This window comes from Leptonychotes weddellii, chromosome 11 (assembly GCF_054177405.1).
Source record: "Leptonychotes weddellii isolate Sample4059 chromosome 11, ASM5417740v2, whole genome shotgun sequence".
Taxonomy (NCBI): domain Eukaryota; kingdom Metazoa; phylum Chordata; class Mammalia; order Carnivora; family Phocidae; genus Leptonychotes; species Leptonychotes weddellii.
Window position 1 is genome coordinate 38427323 of NC_138379.1, and position 22942 is coordinate 38450264.

Genomic DNA, 22942 nt, shown 5'->3' on the forward strand with positions numbered 1-22942 from the left:
CTTCTAAAGTTATGGGCCTTATCTTAGTCCCCTTTGAATCGCCAATACACAGCACAGCGCAAAGCACCTACTAGAAACCGAGTCAACATTATCGGGATAAATTAGGGGATTAAATATTCTAGAAGACAGTTATAATTAAAATTTATAAGTGCCTCATTTATTTACAAAATGCTATCATTTAGTTTAATGTGGTGTAAGGTTTGTGTTTGAGTTAAAATAGCAAGAAAATTTGACCCAGCAAATTTGATTCCTAGGTACAAACTCAAGAGAAAGGAAAACATATGTCCACACAAAAACTTGTGCATGATTGTTCGTACCAGCACTATTCATAACAGCCAAAAGGTGGAAACAACCCAACTGTCCATATCAATGGATGAATGGATAAGCAAAAGGTGGTACAGCCACAAGATGGAATATTATTCAGCCATAAAAAAGACTAAAGTACTGATAAATGAAACATCATGCGAGGTGAAAGAACCGGTCACCAAAAGCCACATACTATAAAATTCCAATTATATGAAATGTCTAGAAAAAGCAAATCTGTAGACACAGAAAGTAAGGATAAGAAGATGAGGATATTGTCGGGGGGGAGTGATGGTTGTGCAACTCTTGTAAAGAGACAAAACCATTGAATTGTACACTTCAAATGGGTGAAATACAGCGTACGTGAATTCTATCTCAATAAATAAAGCTGTTAGAAAAAAAAAAAGTCAATAAACTGATGTATCTCCAAATCAGAAGCTAAACAGCAGTGAGTTCACGATCTTAGCAGACTTCCTGTTCTGCCCCCACACTGACTCAGGCCGCCTTGGCCACCTGCACAACACACATCCTGGAAAAGGCTTACCAAGAGGGTAGGGGGTGAAAAGAACAACTGCCTGTCATTGTTCAAGATGAGGTGAGAAAAAATTAACTAATGATTATTCTTCTGTTCTAGTCCAGTTGCCCTTCAAATGCTCCTTTTTTAATTTTGCCTCCTGTCTAGCTCTGCTGGGCAAAATGGAAGGCCAGTGGGCTTGTCAATCTGATGCAGAAATGCAAGGTGTGAAATGAAGCTCTAGCAACAGGCTGGTTTTTCTTAAAATTAAATGCAAGCTCCAAGGCTGGAAATCAAGGCTGGAAAGTCTAAATACCAAGTCTATTAATCATTTGCAAGTCACTTCCCTCCTCACGATTTTGTCTCAGAAACAAACAAAAGCTCGATGTTTGGGCATACTCACTGCATCCTTTGTTTTAATGATGTTTTTCAAAACTTAAGCAAATTGCTGATGGAAAAGAGCAAAGGCAGGATCTAATTCAGCTGCCCCAGTTTGAAAAGTTGCAGAAGATTGCCAATAGGATTCCGAAACCTGCAGGTATTTAAAAGTAAAAACAGACAAGAAATGAGGCTTGCAATTCATGAGAGCGGCTATGAAGGTGTGTAATTATGACTGAGACTGAAATATAATCTTATCACTTGGAAATTTTGTTCTTTGCTCTACTTTTCACCAATCGATGCTATATATAGACATACTCACCAGGGAAATTCCTTAGGCAGAGGCAAAAAAAGAAAAATTATACTTTCCCTTTTCTTGAAAACTGTTAGTACTGTTAATTCAAACTCAAATAAATATTTATTTAGGTGGTGATATTGAGAAGACTTTCAAATGATGTGTTGGTTTCACTAAACGAGGAGAGCTGATCTTTATTGCCTGTTCTCAGATCCTCTCATGTTTTATCTCATTTAATTCCTATAGCTACCCTATGAGGTAGGTACCATTATTATTATTATTATCATCATTACCACCATCATCATTATCCTATTTTGCAGATGAAGAAAGGCACAGAGAAGTTAAGTAACTTGCCCCAGGTTGCACAGCTACTATAAATAATAGAACTGAGGTTTAATCCTATCAGACTACAGAGTCATGTTCTTAACCACTATCATATTCTGTCTCTCCAGTAAATTGACAGTTCTTAATTTTACTTTTTTTTTTTAAAGACTTTATTTATTTATTTATTTGCCAGAGAGAGAGAGCACAAGCAGGGGGAGTGGCAGGCAGACGGAGAAGCAGGCTCTCCCCGCTAAGCCAGGAGCCCGATGTGGGACTCAATCCAAGGACCCTGAGATCATGACCTGAGCCAAAGGCATATGCTTAACGAACTGAGCCACCCAGGCACCCCTTAATTTTACTTTTGATGCTTCCACTTTGAAGAGTTGAACATGTTAGAACATTGGAAAGAGTTGAACATGTTAGAACATTGGAAAGAATTAATGTACACAATTATATTGTTTCATTTACTATATGTTGCCATTTTCCTTACATAATACATGTGTTTTGGGTACCATCTGATGCAAGTGGTGACTTTAGCCCACCATGTGGTAGAATGTGCTTAAGAAACTTTGCATATGCTATTCCCTTCCCCGGCATGCTCTGCCCTCCCTCTTCTCTGCATTACCTAGCTAACGTCTACCAATCTTCAGATGTCAACTTAAAATATCACTTACCATCAAATCGGTATTGTTGTATCCTTTGGGTAAATACCTGGTAGTACAATTACTGGGTCATAGGGTAGTTCTATTTTTAACTTTTGAGGAACTTCTATACTGTTTTCCAGAGTTTATAGCAGCATTATCAACAATAGCCAAACTACTAGGAAAGAGCCCAGGTGTCCATCGATAGATGAATGGATAAAGAAGATGTTGTGTATACACACACACACACACACACACACACACACACACACAATGGAATATCACTCAGCTATCAAAAAGGAACGAAATCTTGCCATTTGCAACCATGTGGATGGAGCTAGAGTATATTATGCTAAGCAAAATAAGTCAGTCAGAGAAAGACAAATGACATATGATTTCACTCATATGGGGAATTTAAGAAACAAAACAGATGAACATAGCGGGGAAAAGAGAGAGAGAGAGGTAAACCATAAGAGAGACTCTTCACTATGGAGAACAAACTGAGGGTTGTCGGAGGGGAGGTGGGTGGGGGGATAGGTTAAATAGGTGATGGGGATTAAGGAGGCACTTGTTGCTATGAGCACCAGCTGTTATATATAAATGATGAACCACTAAATTCTACTCTTGAAACTAACTAACCCTAACTAACTAACTATATATATATAAAACGTCCCAGACAAGCTTTCCTTGACCTCCCCTTCGCTCACTCCTCTGTTCACTTACCCTCCTACACTTTGCCTTTGTAGCACTTTCTAAGCTTGTAATCAAATGTGGAACTAGTTGTTTAATGGCTAGCTCTCTCCCCTTCTAGAACACAAGTTCCATGAGGACAGAGACAGGCCCTGTCTTGTTCACGCCTCTCTCCTGTGCTTTGCAGAGAATCTGCTATGTTTTGCTGATGTGTAAGCAGGAAATGCATAAAGGAATGCACGAGACATCAGTTGTGCCCTTGTGTTGCTTACATTTCAGTCGTGTTGTATACGAGCACATATCTAAAGGGGGAAATGAGTTTAGAAGGAGAAGGAGCTCCTCAGAGAAGGGGCTTATCAAAGCTATAACATTTGAGCTGATCCTGGGACAATGAGCCAACATTCTAGATGGAGAACATCCAAGAGCCAAGCATGAAGCTAGGCAAGCACAGCCTGCTGAGTAAATTGCTGTGGTGTATTCATACTTATTTAGAAAATAAGGTGAGAAAAGAGTAAAACAGCAAATGTTGTTTTTCTGTCACTTGAAAGCACTTAGGAATAGGCTGCCTTTTGTGGCCTAAAGACAAATGGAATTGCTTAGCCTGAAGACAGCTGTCTTCATGTATTGATGAAAATTATAAAAGCCAAGATACAAAATATAGCTCGTGCCTTTAACCCATGCACCATCCCTCACTGAGAAGAAAAAGAAAAGAGCCCTGGATTTCTGAGAATAGATGGGGAAGACATCTCCTTTTCTCCTCTGCATATAGTTTTCCTATTCCCCGTGAGGAGGATGAGGTTGCAGAATTTCTCAGCAAAGTCAGGAGGAGTCGCTTAAAAATCAGTTCGTCACTTTTTAAGCTCAAAATCAATAGAAGAAATCACACAGAGATCAATAGATTTAACTCCATAAAAATTAAAAATTGCTCTATGTCAAAAACTCACACAACCTAAATGAAAGACAAACAATACACCAAGAAAAATATTCCCCACGGCTATGATGGCAAAACCAGCTCAGGCCAGTTCCGTTCAACACCTCCCAGCCATGCATTCCAGAGGAACTAGAACTGGGGGGCCTGGGGCACCCTGAGCTCAGTAAGACAGTTTCTGTTCTCATGGGGTTCTGCTGAGAGGGCAGGATGTATAGATGGACCATTCCACGGCGATGTTGGGAGGGCACAGGGGCTCTGACAAAAGAGAATGATGGGCACCTCGTGTGGCCCAAGGTTCAGGGTAGGCTTCCCCCAAAGAGGCCTCAGACCCATCAAAGCTGAAGAGAATTTATCCAAGGCGACAAGGGGAAGAGGAGGAGAGGACTTAAAATAGCGAGGACAGTGACCAAAGGCATGGAAACGTGAAACATCTTGGTCTGTAGGTGTGCACTGGGGTTGGTGACAACTTCTTCAGGGTTCTGAACGGGCAGTGTTGGGAGTGAGGGAGACGAGGCTGGACAGGTAAACCGGGATGCTGATGGGGAGCCATGGAAGCCCGGAACAAGAGCCTGGACAGGGAAGGCAAAGGCAAATCTTGCGAGACAAGGAAGAAGGTAGGATTGGGTAGAGTTTATGGCATGATCGCTTTAGATTGGTGACTACAGCAAGGTTAGGACTTTGAAGTGAGTTTTGATGAGCACACCCTTAGTCTGGATAACTGTGTAGGTGATTCACAGCCTCACCTTGCAAGAATTGGTGTTTCCTCTGAGTGGGCAACTAAGCTATGCTTGCTTGATCTGAGCACGGCTTATCACAGGCACCGGAAAGTGTAACCAGTCTGAGAGGTGTTTAACGAGGGGACAGGAAATTGCGTTGGCTTTAGCACAAGCACCTTACCTAAGACTGCCTTGCTTCGGCACCCCACCCCCAAACCAATCCCATCCCTGCATGAGGTTTTGGGTGAACAAACCATATTTAAAAAAAAAAAAAAAGCATTTGGGAAATGGGATTATAGTGACCCTGGGATTGCCTACTGGGAGGAACAAACGGATTCTAGAGTTAGACCAACAACTATGGGTGGAGGGGTGGGGATTCCCCACCGTGTAGGGGAGGGATGAGCTTTTACACGTAGGGAGCTAAAGAAGAGGGGTCCAGATGGAAGGACAGAGAGGAGTGCTGATCTCAAGACAAAAGTTGTAAGCTGGTACCTTCGGGAGACACAGTGGGATCCTCTGCGAAGGGTTTACCATTTTTAGTTGTTCTTTTCCCATAGACCATCTGAGTCACTTTTGGTGTACTATTCAACATTTTCTTCTCCTTTATTGAGATAACTTTTGGACATCCCATCAGGGAGCTTTGAAAATGAGGGGTTGGGAGCTAGAGATTTGAGCACTAAAGGGATACACTGTCTTTGCAATGTGACCCATTCATTGGGGCCAGTGTGGGCGGGCGGCACCCCAAGAGAGAGGGAGGGCACCCAGAGCTAGAGCAGAGACAGGAGAGGCAGGAGGTGTGCACCAGGCCCCCAAAACTGCCACACGGATGCCAAGAACAAACTCTTCCCTTTGCCCCAAATCTGTTAGAGGAAGGCTGCCCTTGAAGAGGACAAGCTGACGCGCGGGTTGTCTTTGTATCACGGGAAAAAAGAAACAATTTGAAAACCAGAGGGAGACCTAAAGAAAAAAAAAAAGAGTTACTTTCATTTTCCATATATTTTATGCAGGGAGGCGGAAAGAACTAGATTAAAATGAGCAAGAATAGCCTACAAGATCCTTAATTGATAAGGGATAAAGAACTCATTTAATTGGTGGCTGTCCTGAATAATGTGCACTGGAAAGTGTAAAATCAAAGTAGCACACAGAATAAGAAAAATAACCATGGAAATAAGGAAGTAGTCAAGAAAAGTTCCATAAATTAAATCATAGTTTGAAAGGATAAACTCATGTTAACACTCATTACCATATTTTAATTTCATGGTGATTAAAATTATAATGTAGCATGTATTACCACTTAATTGATCTGCCAACATCAAGTATTTGCAAGTTTCTTTTTGTTCTCCGAAGTCATAAACTATCTATTCTTTGCTGCATAATTTTGGAGGTAATTTCAAACCATAAATATTTCTCTTTATTAAAATTCTCAGGAAATGAGAACCTCGATAGCTACTTATTTATATCTGCTTTGGCAAGAAGCCAGGAAATTCATTTTCCTATATTTTGAATTCTACAAAATTAAAGTGCTAAAGAATATTATCTATTAATCTTCATGCTTCCCTTTATGACAGCTTTACAGTTTAATAGCAACGTTCACATATCTGAGGGTGGCTAGCTATGTCCCTTTAAATCTGAGTATTTTTCTTTTTATAGAAAGCGGTCCCTTGTTGAGGATACAGACCCATCTCACTGCCAAGCCTTGCACCTTTTTAGCACCTGGCCAACCTGCCCCAGACAGAATTGCTCGCCCCCCACTGGTGGTGCCAATCGCCAGAGACCTGGCAATTTTCCAGGCCTCCACCTTGCTCGGGTACCCCTACTTCTTGCACCCCCCTTGGATGAGATGATGTCTTTGTGCCAACCATTTGCTGTAATCAGCCCCGACCCCTGAGAATGTGGCTGCCTCCAGCCCTACTGAGCTCTTCCCTCATTGGTGAATCTGGGCTAGACCACCCTGGTTCTGATGGAGTAAATAGGACACATATGCCACTGTGGAGTCTCATGAGTCTCTTTAGATAAAAATAAATTTAGAAAATTGCAAAACCTTTCAGGGACAATTCTTTCCTAATGATTCTTGACTCCTTTGATACCCCATTGCACTGATTAATGGTCATTCAAATTGACCACCTGGCAGAGCTCACTGTCAAAATCAAAAAGGACAGATTTTCAAAAGTCAGGTATTGCCTTTTGTGCTGTGAAATCCTGCTATGCATGTGTGGGGGGGTGCACGTGCACACGCAACCTTATGACAATTATAAACAGATGCGGTATCTGACTCCTGAAATTTATTGGTGGCCCCCTACCCCACATGCATGTTCTCCAGTACCATTCTTCGTAGCACTCATAAAATTAGCCATTACCAAAAAAAATTAACCACTACAACGAGTTCTCATGCGTAGCAATATGGTCAGACTGAGGCTGGTCAAATATTTTAAGGCTACTAGAAGTGGGAGAAGATTCTGTAGAGATCTTTGTTATGAACTATCTGGAGGTTTAAAACAAAAACAAAAATAAAACCAGGAGGCAACGGAAAGAGCCTGTTTTACATCATTACAAGCTATGAACAAAGAAAGATACTTTCAGTGCTGAGTCTCAGTATGGATTGGATCACTCCCCTTAATATTTTTTAAAAATCTGGCTCTGATGGGGTTTACAATTGAGCACACATAAAATTCATACCCAGGAGAGAGCGTATTAGAAGCAGACAGGGGATATCTCTTGGGTCCCAAGGGCAGAGTGTGTAGCCAAAAGGCCAGTATAAATGGAAGGCAGGATCTAAGGGTAGGGACTGCATAGTCCCTCAGCTGTTCCCTGTTTGGTCCAGCTCGTTTCAGTTCAAGCAAGAGAGAGAAAGAGAATTGAGTCGGCCACTGGCCAGCCACTCGACTGGACCCTCCTGGGCCAAGTGGCTCAGAACTCGGGGTGGGATCGTTTTAGATAGAGTGGCCTCTTAGCAACAATGACCTGATGTCGCTGTAACAAGCAAGATCTCTGGTCAAGAGGAGCTTTGTGGCTTCCCACTTTTGGTACTTACTTGGTGGGGAGAGAGTACCGGGGGCTGTATAAAGAGGTTCAGATATTTCACAAAGGGCCAATAGGAGGTGTATTTCATGAAAAGGGCTGGGAGAGTGTGTGCTTAGTCTGGGATTAGAAAATCTAAAGACTGTAGGGAGTGATTCTAGCCTTGGGGTGAGGGTAAGTACAGAACGCAAGAGCCGATGTGAGCCTCTGAAAAATGGGAAGTGACCAGGTTGTGGTCACAGATCAGGAGGACAGATACTGGGAGAGGAGTAAGGAATCAATCAAAGGGTTAACACTATCATCATCTCAGCCAGAGACATTAATTCTCTCATTTCATTCGGACAGCAAACTTCCCACACAGTTAGAGGTGGCACAGTGTGGTAATTACACACCCAACCTCTAGAGTCGGAGGCCCTAGCTCCAAATTCCAGTCCTGCCACTCCCCACTGGTAGAATCTTGGGCTAGTGATCTTTCTTGTCATGCCTAAATTTCTTCTCTGCAAAACCCCAGGGAAGGATTAACTCCAGCTCATCTGCCCACTCTGGGGTTAAACAGGATTGGGAGGGGAAGGGAGAAGAGGTCAAAGAAAGCGGACTAACCTTTACTGAGTGATCCATTAGGAGCCAAAGCCTACACAGATATTTTTACATCTTGGTAAATTCCCAAATCTTCATACAAACTAGGAGATCTTAGCTGCATCTCTCTACCTCCACCCCCTTCCCCCCAGCTCTTCCAAATATCCCCATTGATTATTCTGCAGCTCACGTGACTATTCTCCCAGCAGACATATGGTCACACCTCTGCTTTAGTGGGTTCTGTGGGTCCTCATCATCTACATCACACTTTAGTAAGGCACAGAGGGTCCTTCCCAGACAACCCCCGCTGCTTTCCCAGTCTCATATCCTGCTCCCCATTTTCTCCACTCTGCTTCTCTTCCTGCCAACCCAAACTGCCTTTCTCTGTGACATCGCTCTCCTACTATCTGCATGCTTTTCACATACATTTCCCTTTGCCTTAACTGTTCTCTCTCTCTCCTCTCTCACTCTTCCGGGGAAAGTTCATCAGTTATTCAGTATCTAGGTAAAATACCCGTGAATTCCTTGGGCTGTTGGTGGTTCCCTCCTAATACTCCAACTGTGCCTCTGTTACAGGACATGTGATACTATGTGTGCATTGTGTCCACCCTTTTGCCTGGCCATCTAGCTCACCAGTCTCGGACGATCCAGAGGGCAGGCCTTGGGTCTTCTCCAACCCCACATCTCCACGGCCTTGCACAGTTCCTAGGGTAGGCTGGTAATCACTGCTTGTTGAATGAATATGACCACTGGAGATTTCACCCTCACAGTCGGTCTCAACTGGTTATTTTGCAAGGATTTTATTCCACTCCCTGTGGTTGAAGCTTAATCATGTTTAGATACAGAAGACAATATGGAATGTTGTTGCTGTGGAAACAAACTTGGAAAATGGCTTTCTTTTCTACTGTGTAAAAATGTAGGAGCCGTATCTCATGGCTAAGCTGAACGTGAACACTTACACAAAGGCATTGAAAGCCCGGAGCTTGTTCCCGAGACGCTCTGTGGTAGCCAGCTGTGCGGACCACGGAACGCGCTCCAGGTGCCATTCCAGCATATCATTGTTCTCACTTTGATGAGCAGTCACTGGGTTAAATATTATTTTCAGGGCATCCTACAATGAAATTATTGCATTTTAGTTGGTTTCTGTTTGGGGATTTAAGATGTTTTAAAATCACACCGTGTAACAATTTTTTGAGAGAGAGAGAGAGAGAAAAAAAAACACACTTACCCATTATTTTTAAAGGTTCATTTCAAAAGCCTCTATTCTGTCTTATGTATTTGGGATCAGCCCACATGGAAAGGCTTTCTTGAGATTCTATAGAAATATTTTCCCTCTCCTGCCATGAACTCCTATAAGAAGGGAACTTAAAAATAATAACAAAATACTATGCATTTTGTGATATTTCCCCTTGTGGGATGATTCTTTGTCTAACCACCATGTCTCCTGACTGATTACTACTGTTCCTGAAGGAACATGAGGAAATTTTCTTACTCTTTTCACCTTAATTGACCAAAAGCCCATTTTCACGTATCAAAACCTCCATGTCCTATCCGATTTCTGGGGTTCTCTAACTTGACTTTTACCATATCGATAAATTTCCTCTCAATCTAAACTGTAGTATCAGCCCCAATATCCTTGCCTCAAAAATTGTAAAAAAAAAAAAAAAAGGGGGGGGGGTTTCTCATTTTCACCTGTATAGGATATTACATAATTCTAGCATTGAAGAAAGACTGTATGATGGTATTCAAACTTTCTCTACATGCTTTCATGCAGGAGGTGCCCCTCATGTAACAGATGTGTAATTCACATGTAAGCAGACTTGACAAAAGATAAAACTGAACTCATTGGGTTGTTAAGAGGATACATTGAGAGAGTGCCTATGGAGAATGTAGGGTTTGATGGGGTTCTGTCCTCTTCCTCTTCCCTCAACTTGCTCTTTACTAGCCCTGGGTGACCCCCCATCCATTCTGGGGTGTGTGTGTGTGTGTGTGCCCCCACCCCCGCTGAATATGTGTACTTCAGATTTTGCCCATGAGTTCCCAATCTACACACTCAACTGTTTACCTGGATTTTCTAGTCACCTCTAACACGATATATATATAACACTAAACTTACCTTTGGTCTTTCCAAATTGGCTTCCCTTCCTGAACCTCCACATTGGTGAGTGCACTGTCACGCACCCCCTTTGCACTCTTGTGCAGTCTTCATTTCCGATCCATCACCAAGCCCTGTCATTCTGTGACCAAGCCTGAGTGGACCCCTCACTTGTCTCCATCCTGTGCCTCCACCTTGCCTCAGGCTGCCGATCTCTCTCACCCGGGCTCCTGCAGCAGGTTTTGGGGAACCCCTGCCTCCAGTCTCACCCTTCACTGCAGCCAGAGTCCTCACCTTCCCTCCTTTCTCCCTTTCACGGTCCTCTTCTCCTCACAGCGAAGCCAAGCGCTTCATGATCCTCTGAATCCTTTCTCTGGTCACCTCTCCCCTCTTTCTTTCCCATTTTCCTAACATCCCACTCTCTAGTGGCACCAAGTGCCTTTTATTTCTTCGAACGCCCAGTGTTTCTCTTACTTCCAGGCCTTTGCACTTGCTCAGACTTGGCTGACTGGGAGTTATTAAACTACAAATAGAAAAAAATCCTAGGATTTCTCCTCGGACTCTTTTTCATAGGGAAGTGTCTTCATTCACCTCTCCCTTGAACTCCAGACCGTATTTCCAAATGTCTTCCAGCTCACCCTCCCCTTGGATGTTTAACAGACATCTCAGAATCAACCATGTCCCAACCCATCTTCTTTGTCCACTGACACCACCACTGTCCATAACACACATTACCCCTCACACACTAGGCACTTTACTTGTTCATTCTGTTCACCATGTGTCTTCCTCATGGCAGGTAAACTCCAACAGAGGGGGCAACTTTTTCTATTTTGTTCAAAAATGAATTCCCAGGGCCTAGTATGGTTCCCGACTGTTGTGGACTGAAGGTCTGTGCCCCCCAAATTCACATGTCGAAACTCTACCTCCCTCACCCCCCACTGCTATGATGTTGTTAGGAGGAGAGGCCTTTGGGAGCATTAGATGAGGTCAGGAGGGTAGAGCTCCCACAATGGGATCAATGCCCTTATAAGATCACAAGGGAACAGGCTTCCTCTGCTTGGTTCTTTGCCAGGTGAGGATACCTTAAGAACTTGGCAGTCTGCAGCCTAGAAGAGTGGCCTCCCCAGGACCCGACTGTGCCCATACCCTGATCTCAAACTTCTAGCCTCCAGAACTGTGAGAAATAAATGTCTGTTGTATATAAGCCATTAAGTGTGTGGTATTTTGTTACAGCAGCCAGAATGGACGAAGATACTGATATATAGGGGACACTTGATAAATGTTTGTTGAATGAATAAATGGCCCTATAGCAACAGAATGAAGGCGGATTGAAACTTACCCAGAATTCCTCAGATGTGGATAGCCACAGTGCAGCAGAAAGATCATAGATTCTGTCGGGCAGATCTGCCTGGTTGTGTGACCTAGGGGAACTCATTTAATCTGAGACATTTTTCTCAGTTGACAAAATGAAGATAAGATGGCTCACAAGATGGTTGTGGGCTAATTGATATAATTGGCTTCAACCACACTGTGCTTGGTCCTAAATAAATATATTCTATTCCCAAATCCTGTTCTGACAAAGACTACTGGCGGCTTTAAAAAACTTGGCAAGGTTAGCAAGCCTTTTCCAAAGCAGACCTCAGATGAGGCAACTCGAGAATTAATCAAACTGTGTTCTATAAGGAGCTCACTTTATTAAAAGTGCGATAGGTCTTCTTGGGTGGAACGGGGTTTAGTGGGAGGGTCAACTGAAAAGCATATTCTTGTAAACAGTTGCTCAAGGCATGGTCTCCTTGAGAGGAATTGGGGGCATGAGCTCCCCTCACCAACTATTTCTCTCAACTCACTGGGAAATGTTTATTTGAGACATTGTTTACTGAGCTTGGAAGACTGTGCTTTGCCCTCCTGCTTAATGCCTAATAGCTGTACAATTATTTATAATTTCCGTTTGCTGCAGTGTGGCCCCCAGTCTTCCAAGGGGCTGAAGAACTGGGCCGTGCTAGGGAGAGGTCCCAAGTTTCTGGAGAAATGAAGTGAAAATGCAGTTTTGCCTGGTGCTTAGGATTGTCAGGGCAGAATAGAGCACAGTCTCCTTCCAGGGTGAAGTCGTTAAGGTGCATCTGTGGGGTGATGTTTGCAGACACACTGATGTTTGTTGACATTGCAGTGACCCACAGGAACCAAGCAAATTGGACATGGAGGGAACTGACACATCCTATCAGAATCACAGACTAACACACCTAAAATGGAACCTTAGGAGCCCTTTGTTTCAAAGACCAGAAAAATGAAGCACAGAGAGACGAAGTGACTGGACAAGGGTCACACTGTTGATAAGGAGCAGAAAGACAACTCAGACCTGGTCTGTGTTGTCTCAGGCCCACATCCTTCCTACCGCAGGGTGCTTAGAGCAAGGGAAGAGAGTTCTAAAGAGGCTAAGTGACTTGAGTTTTCAATGAAATTTTTAAGGTTTTCTTCACAGTTGGATTAAAATGACCTAAATAAGCTTAGCATCTAATAAATGAGATAATGCATACAAAAGTACATTGTCCGTTATAAAATATTGCCAAACTATTGGGTGAATTGCTGATTAAATGTGTGAGATTAATAAAGAAAATGGTCTGACCAGATGGATATGCTCATACAGGATTACACGTCGTAGTTTAACAGCAACCAAACACAGCAAACTGATTTTACCTGCTTTGTCAGCTGCTCCATTGACTCTTTGTTGTTGACTCCAGGGGAGGTAACACATTGAAGGCAAATGTGTACAAGGAAAATGTGCAGGAAAGTTAATTTGTACCTACAGCTTTTTATTAAGATTTTTTTCAATTATAAAAGGAATGCAAAGATGTTGCATTCAGTACACTGAGGAAATACAGCAAAATAGAAAAGAAACTGAAAATTACCTGCATTTGGAAACAGATACTATTAAAATTTTAAAAAAGATATTTACGAAAAGCTACTACCCTATAAGCACATGGTGCGTGTGCAGATCAAAACCCCTATCTTCAAACAACAGTGTTCAGTGACTATTTTTTTCCATTAATCTTTAAGAATACTGCAATTGATTGTATATTATTTCTTTATATAGAACTATCATAACTTCTTTATCCACTTGCCTATTGTTGACCATTTATCATGTTAGCAAATTGTCCATATTATAAATATTTCTGAAATGAAAACAGTCCTTCTTCGGCCACATTTCAGATAGTCATCCTTCCCAGAATAGATTCCCTAGAAGTTGGATTATGAGCTCAAGGACTATGACATTTTATTTATTTTTTTAATCAGAGAGAGAGAGAGAGCATGAGCAGGGGATGAGGCAGAGGGAGAGGGAGAAGCAGGCTCCCCGCTGAGCAAGGAGCCCAATGCAGAATTGGATCCCAGGACCCCGGGATCATGACCTGAGCCGAGGGGAGATGCTTAACTGACTGAGCCACCCAGGCGTGCCAAAGACTATGACATCTTTTAATCCTCCTAAGCATACTCAAGTGCTCTTCAGAGAATGTGACCTATTTATCCTCGTACCAGCACTGTGTATACATATACATCTCACCACATACTTGCCAGCATTGTCATAGAAAATAGTTGACAATGAATGAAAGTTTAATGAGAAAAAGGATATTTACGTGGTCTCAAAATCAATTCCCACAAGGTGCTTAATAACTACAAAGGGAAAAATAATAACTTCACAGAAGTGAAACCTTGCAGATACCATGTTAACCGAGATCAAAGTTAGTATCATCAATAATGGGACAAGCTGACATCATGTTCCTCATAACAGGATGCACAGAGAAGGACGCAGCATCACTTCTGAGATCTTCCTGCCAAAAATGCATAACCTGAATCTAATTATGGGGAGACATCAGACAAGCCCAAATTAAGAGACATTCAACAAAATCAATGATCTGTATTTTTCAAAAATGCCAACGTCATGGGGTATTCAATGTGTTCTAGTTTCTATTATGATTGAATTCTGTTCATTATATTATCTGAGTGGTATTGCTGGCACAGAAGAAAGCTACTGGATTTTGTCCATTTTTCTTGTATGCCACCATTTGACTTGTTCTGAATTAATGTTAAGAGCTTGCTGCTGATCCTCCTGCAGTTCTTTTTAAAGATGTATCATCATATTGTCTGCAAATAACAGTAATTTTGACTCTTCCTTTCCAATAATTTTACCTTTTATTTCTGCCTGATGTCTCATTGCATCAGATAGAATTTCTAGAACAGTGCTACTATATAACAATGCAGACACGCAGCATCTCTGCCTCTTCCTGGTTTTAATGGAAATGTTTCTGGTCAACGTTAGGAATGGGACAGGCTGTCAATATCCGATGTATGTTAAAGGGAGTTTCTTCTTTTTCCTAGATTTCTATGGGCATTTTTAAAAATCAGTCATGGATGTTGAATTTTATCTGAGCATCTTTTTGTCACCTATTGAGATTATTATGTGGTTTTTCTCACTGAGATTGCTGAACTGCTGTTAATGTATTATTAGATTTTTCTAACATGAAACTATCCTTGCTTCCTCGGAGTACACCCGATTTAGCTGGGGTAGACAGGTCTCCTAGTACTTCATTTTGCTGTTATTATATTTTCGCCCTTTTGCAACTTTGTGGCAGATTTGTGTTGTATCGACTTAGTGTGGCTGGTGCTGTTTCCAGAATTCCCTTCTCTGCGTAGTTCTGGGTTAAACGGGCCACAAGAGACAATGGTATGAGACTGGGAAGGCAGAAGTGAAGCCCGAGCCCTATTCTCATTATGCTCACAGGTCAGTGCAGGGCACGAGGCATCGATGCCACTCAGAGTTTGTCACTGCTCCACTGGCTCACCTGATTGGGATGGGACAGCAGCCTGGTGCACAGCAACTCCAGCTGCTGGTAGGCCAGCACCTTCAGTTTCACTGACCCCTGACCTGGATACATTTCGGCTCCACCGGAAGCCGACCAATTTCTCCCGCAGATCGCTCGATCACTAAAATTGGAGACTTGGGGGCAGTGAGAGACTGATGTCGATTCCAGTCCATCTTTGTAGGCTTTAGTTCTTGCTGCCCCCACTTAACCTCCATCTTTCTTTCCTCACTGCCTGCTTTGCTCAGGCTCCAGCCTGAGACACAAACACAACAGCCATAAAGAATTTGTGTAACCAGCTCCCACGATTGCATAAGGTCCAACCCATATGATATATCCCTTATGTCCTGTATTCCCCTAGTGGTTGTCCTTCTCCGACCTGATCGAAATACTGTTCATGAGTAAGCTTGGTCTCAACAGGTCTTGATCATTCTTTATTGACACCATAAGATTCATCCTCTGACCAGCTCAGCCCTGCTCTGTGCCCTGTGGCTAATCTTTACAAACTGGGGCTCACCTGCCCTCTAGCTTCTGTTGGGCTTGGTCAACATCTGCACTGGCAGAAGTTTGAAGGGCAGGAGGAGAGAGGACAGAGGGCTTTCTTCTGCCTCTCCCCTGAGCCTGGGCCCAGTGGCTGTGAGAACGGCCATAACCTCTATGGCTACAGTTTCTGCTCAGGAGCCCTCTGCCACCATTCAAATCTTCTCTAAGGACATTATTTTTCTCCATGCATAGTTCTCTATTACAGTATAACAAATTGCCCCCAAATTTCACAACAAACACTATCATGTCTCATAATGTGTGATGGTCAGAAGTCTAGGAGTAGCTCCGCTGGGTAGTTCTAGCTCAGAGTCTCACTTGAGGTTACAGCCAAGATGCTGGCTGGGCTGCACTCATCCAAAGGCTTAACTGGGGCTGGAGGACCTGATTCCAAGTTCTCACGTGTGGTTGTTGGCAGGAGGCCTCGGGTCCTGACCCTGTGGGCCTCTCCAAAGGGTTGCTTGAATGTCTTACAAAATGGCAGCTGGTGTCCCCCAGAACAAGCGATCCAGAGAGAGAACAGGGAGGAAGCCACATGCCTTTTAGTCTGTAAGTCATACACCCTCACTTCTGCCACATTCTGTTCATTTGAAGGGGGTCACTAAGTCCAGCCCACACTCAAGTGGAAGGGAATTAAATCCTATTTCTTCAAGAGAGAAGTAGCAAAAAAATCTGTGGATGTCCTTAAAAACTTCCACACTCCCTTTGTCCCTTTCAGACTGGGATGGTAATGGCTTCCCATTGTTGCTAGTCTGGAATACCTCTATTTATGTGAACTTCCCTAAATGTTCAATCACACTTCCATAAACAATCTCTTCATTAAATTATCTGTACATAAACCTGTTTGAACATAATTGTTTCTAGAATTTTAATACAATATATTTTGGGGGGTGTGCACAGTTACATAGCATGGGAATTTCATGGGTATATATACGTATGTATTTATATATTATATATAATTATTCTATATATTATATAATTGTTCTGTAAGTATATAAAATATATAATCACTACAGAGAGAGAGAGAGAATGAATATGAGCTTTTCATGTTTTCCTAAATAAAATATTTAATAATAAAATAAATAAATGTGCCAGGATGGCTGCTGATACTCAGTACCATTCTCCTCCTCCCCTTTCTATGCTCTCTGCATTATAGGGGGTAGAAAACTGAGAATTGCATTTCCCCAAATCCTTTGCAGGCAGGGTTCTGACTCACAGTCTATTAATGAGAGGCACTCACTATGAGATTTAAAAGGCAGAAGGAAACATATGCTGTTATTTCTCCTCCTGCAGCGCAGTGGCCTCAGGGCCCTTCCCGCCAGAGATACCCACTTGGTGGGGAAGGTAACTGTGACCATTGGCAGGGGTTGGTTTCCTGCAGTTGCAGAATGGGGAGACAGTAGCAACTTATTGATTCTCTAAAAGCCAACAAGAACCTGAGTGCTATCGGCCATCTCCCCTAGCCTTCGGTTCTCTGCCTCTTCCAATGGTTTTGTGTGTTTTTGTTTTTCCAATAGTTTTTTAAGCATATGGTTTCCTGTCCTAAATCACATTCTCCTCAAAATACCCAGAGTGTTTCATTTTCCTGGCCAACTCCTGACAAATAATTAGAAGGCAATAAAAAACCCCCAATAGGGCGCCTGGGTGGCTCAGTTGGTTAAGCGACTGCCTTCGGCTCAGGTCATGATCCTGGAGTCCCGGGATCGAGTCCCACATCGGGCTCCCTGCTCGGCGGGGAGTCTGCTTCTCCCTCTAACCCTTCCCCTCTTGCGCTCTCTCTCTCACTCTAATAAATAAATTAAAAAAAAAAAACCCCAATATACAATGATTCTTTTTCATTTCTCTTTTCTATAGCAAAAGATCCATTTTGAGATTGCTGACGTCATTGGCCTGATGTCCTCTTAAAATTGTAAAATTCTCTCTCTATGATACACTGGTATAAATCTTAATCTTATTTATTTTCTTGTCACTCTTTTTAAAACTTAGATTTGCCAGAAGTTTTATTTTTATTTTCAGAATCAGCTCTTTGATTTGTATACCATATAAGTTAGAAGTGTATTTGGCTGCTTGCATCACAAAATGAAACTAATTGTGGCTTCAAATAAACATTTATTTTTCTAACATCATCATGAGTTCAGAGTGGGTGGTTGCTGGCGTTGTTCAGCTACTCACCAGGGTCTCTGGGATCTAGTCTCATTCTGTTCTTCAGATTCACCATCCCCAACCCTTTTGGCTTTTCTCCTCATGTTGGTGGCTTTCTGGTCACAAGATGGTTATTATGACCTCAGATATCAGAAGCACTGTCAAGATAGAAAATGTGGTTGGGGAAGGGGGAAAACACTAAATCATCTCTGTCTGTACCCCTTTGACCATTAAAGCAAGAGTGGGTCCCAGAAGCCCCGTCAATCATCCTCCACTGATATCTCAGGGATAAGACTTTTTTCACATGACCACTTCTAACTACAGGGGACCCCAGGAAGTTAGTTATTTTACTTTGCAGCTTCTATGGAAGAAGATGACAAAAAATGAGCCTCGGACTGGAACACGAAGAAAACCATTCTACAGTCTCTGCATCTATCAATTGCACAGTGTTTGTTCTGCCTCGTATTTACCTTGCTGTTTATTTTATAAAGTTATTGAGTTCAAGAAGAAAGTTTATTTGCTTTATTTTGTTGTTAAATAATGAAATCACTTTATGCTATGAATTTTCCTATGAGGATAGCTTTGACAATATCCCATGAGTTTTGATGTACTATATTCTTACTGCAATTTTCTAAATAATCTTCAATTGTGCCACTGATTTCCTCTCTTAATGATAGTTTTTTAGAAGAGCATTTTTCATTTCCATGAGATGGAGGGCCTTACCCTTGAACTTTCTTGATTTCTAGATTTACTTTATTTTAGACAGAGAACGTACTCTACATTTTTGAGATTTATTGAACTGTCCTTTGTGGTCTAGTATAAGGTCTGGTTTTTTTCCCCCTTGTTAATTTAAATTAATTAACATATAATGTATTCTTTGTTTCAGGGCTACAGGTCTGTGATTCATCAGTCTTATATAATACCCAGTGCTTATTACAACACATACCCTTCCCAATGTCCATCACCCAGTTGCCCCATCCCCCTACCCCCAACCCCCCCAGCAACCTTTGGTTTGTTTTCTATGATTAAGAGTCTCTTATGGCTTCTCTCCCTCTCTGGTTTCGTCTTGTTTCATTTTTTTCCTCTCTTCTCCTATGATCCTCTGTTTTGTTTCTTAAATTCCGCGTATCAGTGAGATCATATGATAATTGTCTTTCTTTGATTGTAAGGTCTGTTTTTGTAAATATTTCTCAAGCATTTTAATAAAAGGGATAATTTGGTTTATAATATTATTTAATATGTATGTATTGTTCAAATTCTCTATAAACCCAGTTTTGTGGAGTTTTATTTTTTGCTCCTAATTTGTCTACAGAAATCACCCAGATAATTGTAAAACTATCAGTTTTTTCTTATGTTTGTAACCATTTTTTTTTCTTTATCTGGTTTGATGCTTTGCAATTTGGCACTTACGTTTCACGACAATACACTTTGTTATCACTGGACATTGTGGACTTATGGCTGCCTGGACTGCTGATATAAAGACCTTGTCTTTCTGAACTAGACACAAAATGAAAGAGGGACTAGATAAAACATGTAGATTTTAAGCTTGGCTCAATTACTTAGTAGCTTTGTGGCCCCGAACAAGACAATTAGCCTCGTTGTGCCTTAGTTTCCTCATCTGTAAAATGGGAAAAATAATAGTCCTTACTTGATAGGGTGGTTGAGAGGGTTGGACGATGTAATTCATGCAAAATGCTTAGAGCACTACTTCACACATAGGCAGCACTCAGTAAGTGTTGTTGAAGGAGTCAAACAAGGAGGCCATCGGACTGAGGTGGCTCTAAGGCCATGAGTAGCCTAGTAAGCAATCCAAAACCTAAGCCAGAGCCAATTCCTGTAAATGCCTCAAGGGTAAGAAGAACAACCGATCACAAACAGCCAACTAGACTTTCCCAAATAATGCAACTGCTTAAGCTACAGCTAATCAAATAATTTCCTTGTTTTGCTTCTGCCTCTTCTCTGAGAAGTCCTGCCCAGAGCTCCTGACCATGGAGTGCTCCAGACCAGTTCCAGTTTGGCATTTCCTGATTCAAACTGGCTTTAGCTAAAATAAACTTTAAAAAATTTTAACATGCCTTTTCACCTTTCAACAGTGTAAATACTATTATTATTCTTACTGTTTTTGGCCTAGCTGGCTTACTTTGTTTTTAGTATCAGAGCAAGGGTAGGACAGAAGCTACATTCTCAAGCTGATCCCATTGGCGTTCAAGTTGGTGTTAATTAGTACCAGATTCTAGCAGTTTGTCAGCGCTAGTCTGCAGGTTTTTAAATGCATTTTTGACATTTTCTCTTTCTTCATAGACTTTTATTGGGAGGTTGGAAGAGGTTGGGTCAAGGGTTACTAGCCAGCCACCTTTTAAACCAGAACACTTGTATCTAATTTTTAAAATAACCTCTTTCAGTGTGATTCAAGCTAGGTGGAGATTGATGCTATAATTCAATTGCCATAAAGAAATAACCATTAATGCACTTTTCAGTCCTGGCTGGGCACTTTCTTAATAGCCTCAAAAGACTGTGAACTATTTCAGAGAATCTTTTTGTTTTTATTAGGAGTTCATTTGAGAATTTAGGTCCCATTTTTTCACATGTCATGAATTTCAACACTATCTTTCTGAATCATATCTGATCTACTCTCTAAAACCAATCACAGAATCATCTCTAAAATAGCATCTCTGCTCCAATGAGAGCTCTCTTTCAAAAAATAGTAAGTCTGACAGGCATCACGCATTTTAAATTGAACATAGACTGCAAAGCAGTCTTCATCCATTAGTCCAACTGACCTTTGAATAACCCAGACCGGAAAAGAATAAGCCATAAATCGAAGAAGACTCTAATCCTGGCTGGGACTTGGTGATCCTATCAACTTAGGAGTGGAAACAGCAATCATGCATGACATGCGAATTGTTCTCACAGAAAAGTCAGCCTCCTATAATGGAAAGAGCACTTGAGTAGGAGTCAGAAGATAAAAGTGGTAGTGAAAAACTAATTTCAAAACATACGGGTTACGTTAATTGACTTCCAGAGTCTTAATTCTCGTATTTATAGAATGAGGATAATGTCCGAGGCCATGCCTCCTCTCGACACTGTCTTTTCCTGCCCTCAAGGGGCTTGTGGTTAGTGGAGGAACCGTGGGGCAAAGTAGTAGAGTGGGTGAGCTTTGGAGATTTGGGATTTGAACCAGCTCCACCCACTTATTACCTGTATGACTTGGAGCAAATCATTTGTGTTCTTGGTGCCTCGGTTTCCTCATCTTTAAAATGGGCATGATAATAGTACCTACATCACAGGGTGTTTTGAGGATGAGGTGAAATAATGTATATCAAGCTCTTGGCCCACTTTGTGGGCCATTACAATAAATGGTATACGCCCCAAATGTGACTGGTTCTCTCTGGGCAGCCTTTGATTTTTTCCCCAAAGCCCACCCTGAGGCCAGACTTAGTTTGTCCCATTCTCCTGAAATCCTCCCTTCCCCTAACACGTCCAGCTCCAGAGGACTGACAAACAATCTTGATGAGAATGAAGATTTCATAGAGGTTCAGAGGAAGGGATAGAGAAATAACTAAAATTTTAGGCAACTAAATTCTATTGATTCTTAGTATGTTTTAGGAACGGAGCTGAATACTTTCCATGGATGATCTAACTTAATTCCATACACACAGCAACTTTAAGCCAACTTGCTCTTGGATATTTTAATTTTTCTGTATAGCCTCTTCCCTTTAGAGAAAGAACTACTTTCTGAGGATTTTCCTTCTTCTGCCCTCTTTTTCGTCAAGGCACCAAATATTCCCTCTATTGTCCCAAGCAATTCAGTTTTCCCACCAAGTCTCACACCCCATTTAGTGAAACCAAGGCGAGATAGCTAGACTGACCTCTACCTATTCTTCCCCAAGTCACACTGCCCAGGAACTCCCTGGTTCATCCCACAGTACCTGCTATTAGGATCCAGGAGCAGTGGTCCTCATCATGCCATGCTGTTTGGAAGAGTGTCTAATTTCGATCTTGCTCTCCATTTTATCTCCTGTGCCTGATGCAAAGCCTGAGACATAGAAGGTCAATAGTAAATATTTATGGAATGAGCAAACACATGATCAAACTAACATAACAGAGGTCAGAATGAACTAGTGTCTAAACAAAGACAGTGGCAGTGTCCTGTGTGGTACTGACTGAAAGCATGTGGGAAAGTCTCATGGAGAAGATAGGATTTGACCTTGAAAGTGAACTAGGGTTTTAGTAGGTGGAGACTAGAGACAAGAACATTTCAAATAAAGGGAGCTGTGTAATAGCACAAATACAAAAGCGCATATGGTTTGTTTGGTGTGGAGAAGTCATCTGAACAGTCTGCATCATGGAGGTCCAGTGCCTGAACTCCAGAGGTATCTGAACCTTCAGGGAGGCCAGAAAGGGCACGGTCAGAGATGGGGCCGGCAAGCTTGCGGGAGCCAGCTCAAAGGAAGACACTTCAACACCTTATTTAAGAGTCTGATTTGTAGGCAGTGGGGGAAATCCTCCCAGTGACTGGCTTGCTCAGGTGTGTCCTTTAAAAAGATGACTCTGCTGAGGATGGATTAGGGGGTGGGCAGAGTGAAGATGAGGACAGCGGACAGGAGACAGGATGGTAGCACATACAGGTGAGCACCCCCTTCCCCAAGATTTGAGGCAACCTCCCCAAGGAAAACTTGTCTGGAGTGGCACTTCCGAAACCTACAGATTTGGGAATACTTGTCATATGAAATAGAGTTGTGTCTTCCCTGTTCTTTGCAAGTAGTTTAAATACAAGGTCATGGAGAGGAAGTTAATTAACACAGAAAATATATCATAGATATTAAACCTTCTAATCAAGGCTAACAAGTCTACTCTAATTGGGGCAGGGTGGGGTGAGTATATTCATAAATCTAATGTTTGATCAAAGAAAAGGGAAGAGAAAAG

The 22942-nt window shown here is 42.0% G+C and overlaps 1 long non-coding RNA gene across 1 annotated transcript; it reads right to left on the reverse strand.

Moving 5' to 3' along the window:
* Positions 1-1247: 1247 nt before the first annotated feature.
* LOC102730507 (uncharacterized) lies at positions 1248-22032 on the reverse strand. The gene is made up of 4 exons (XR_004072547.1): positions 21946-22032; positions 18047-18174; positions 9346-9497; positions 1248-1349 (listed from the first exon to the last, which is right to left on the reverse strand). It is a non-coding gene; the product is annotated as an uncharacterized LOC102730507 (long non-coding RNA).
* Between the last annotated feature and the right edge of the window lie 910 nt (positions 22033-22942).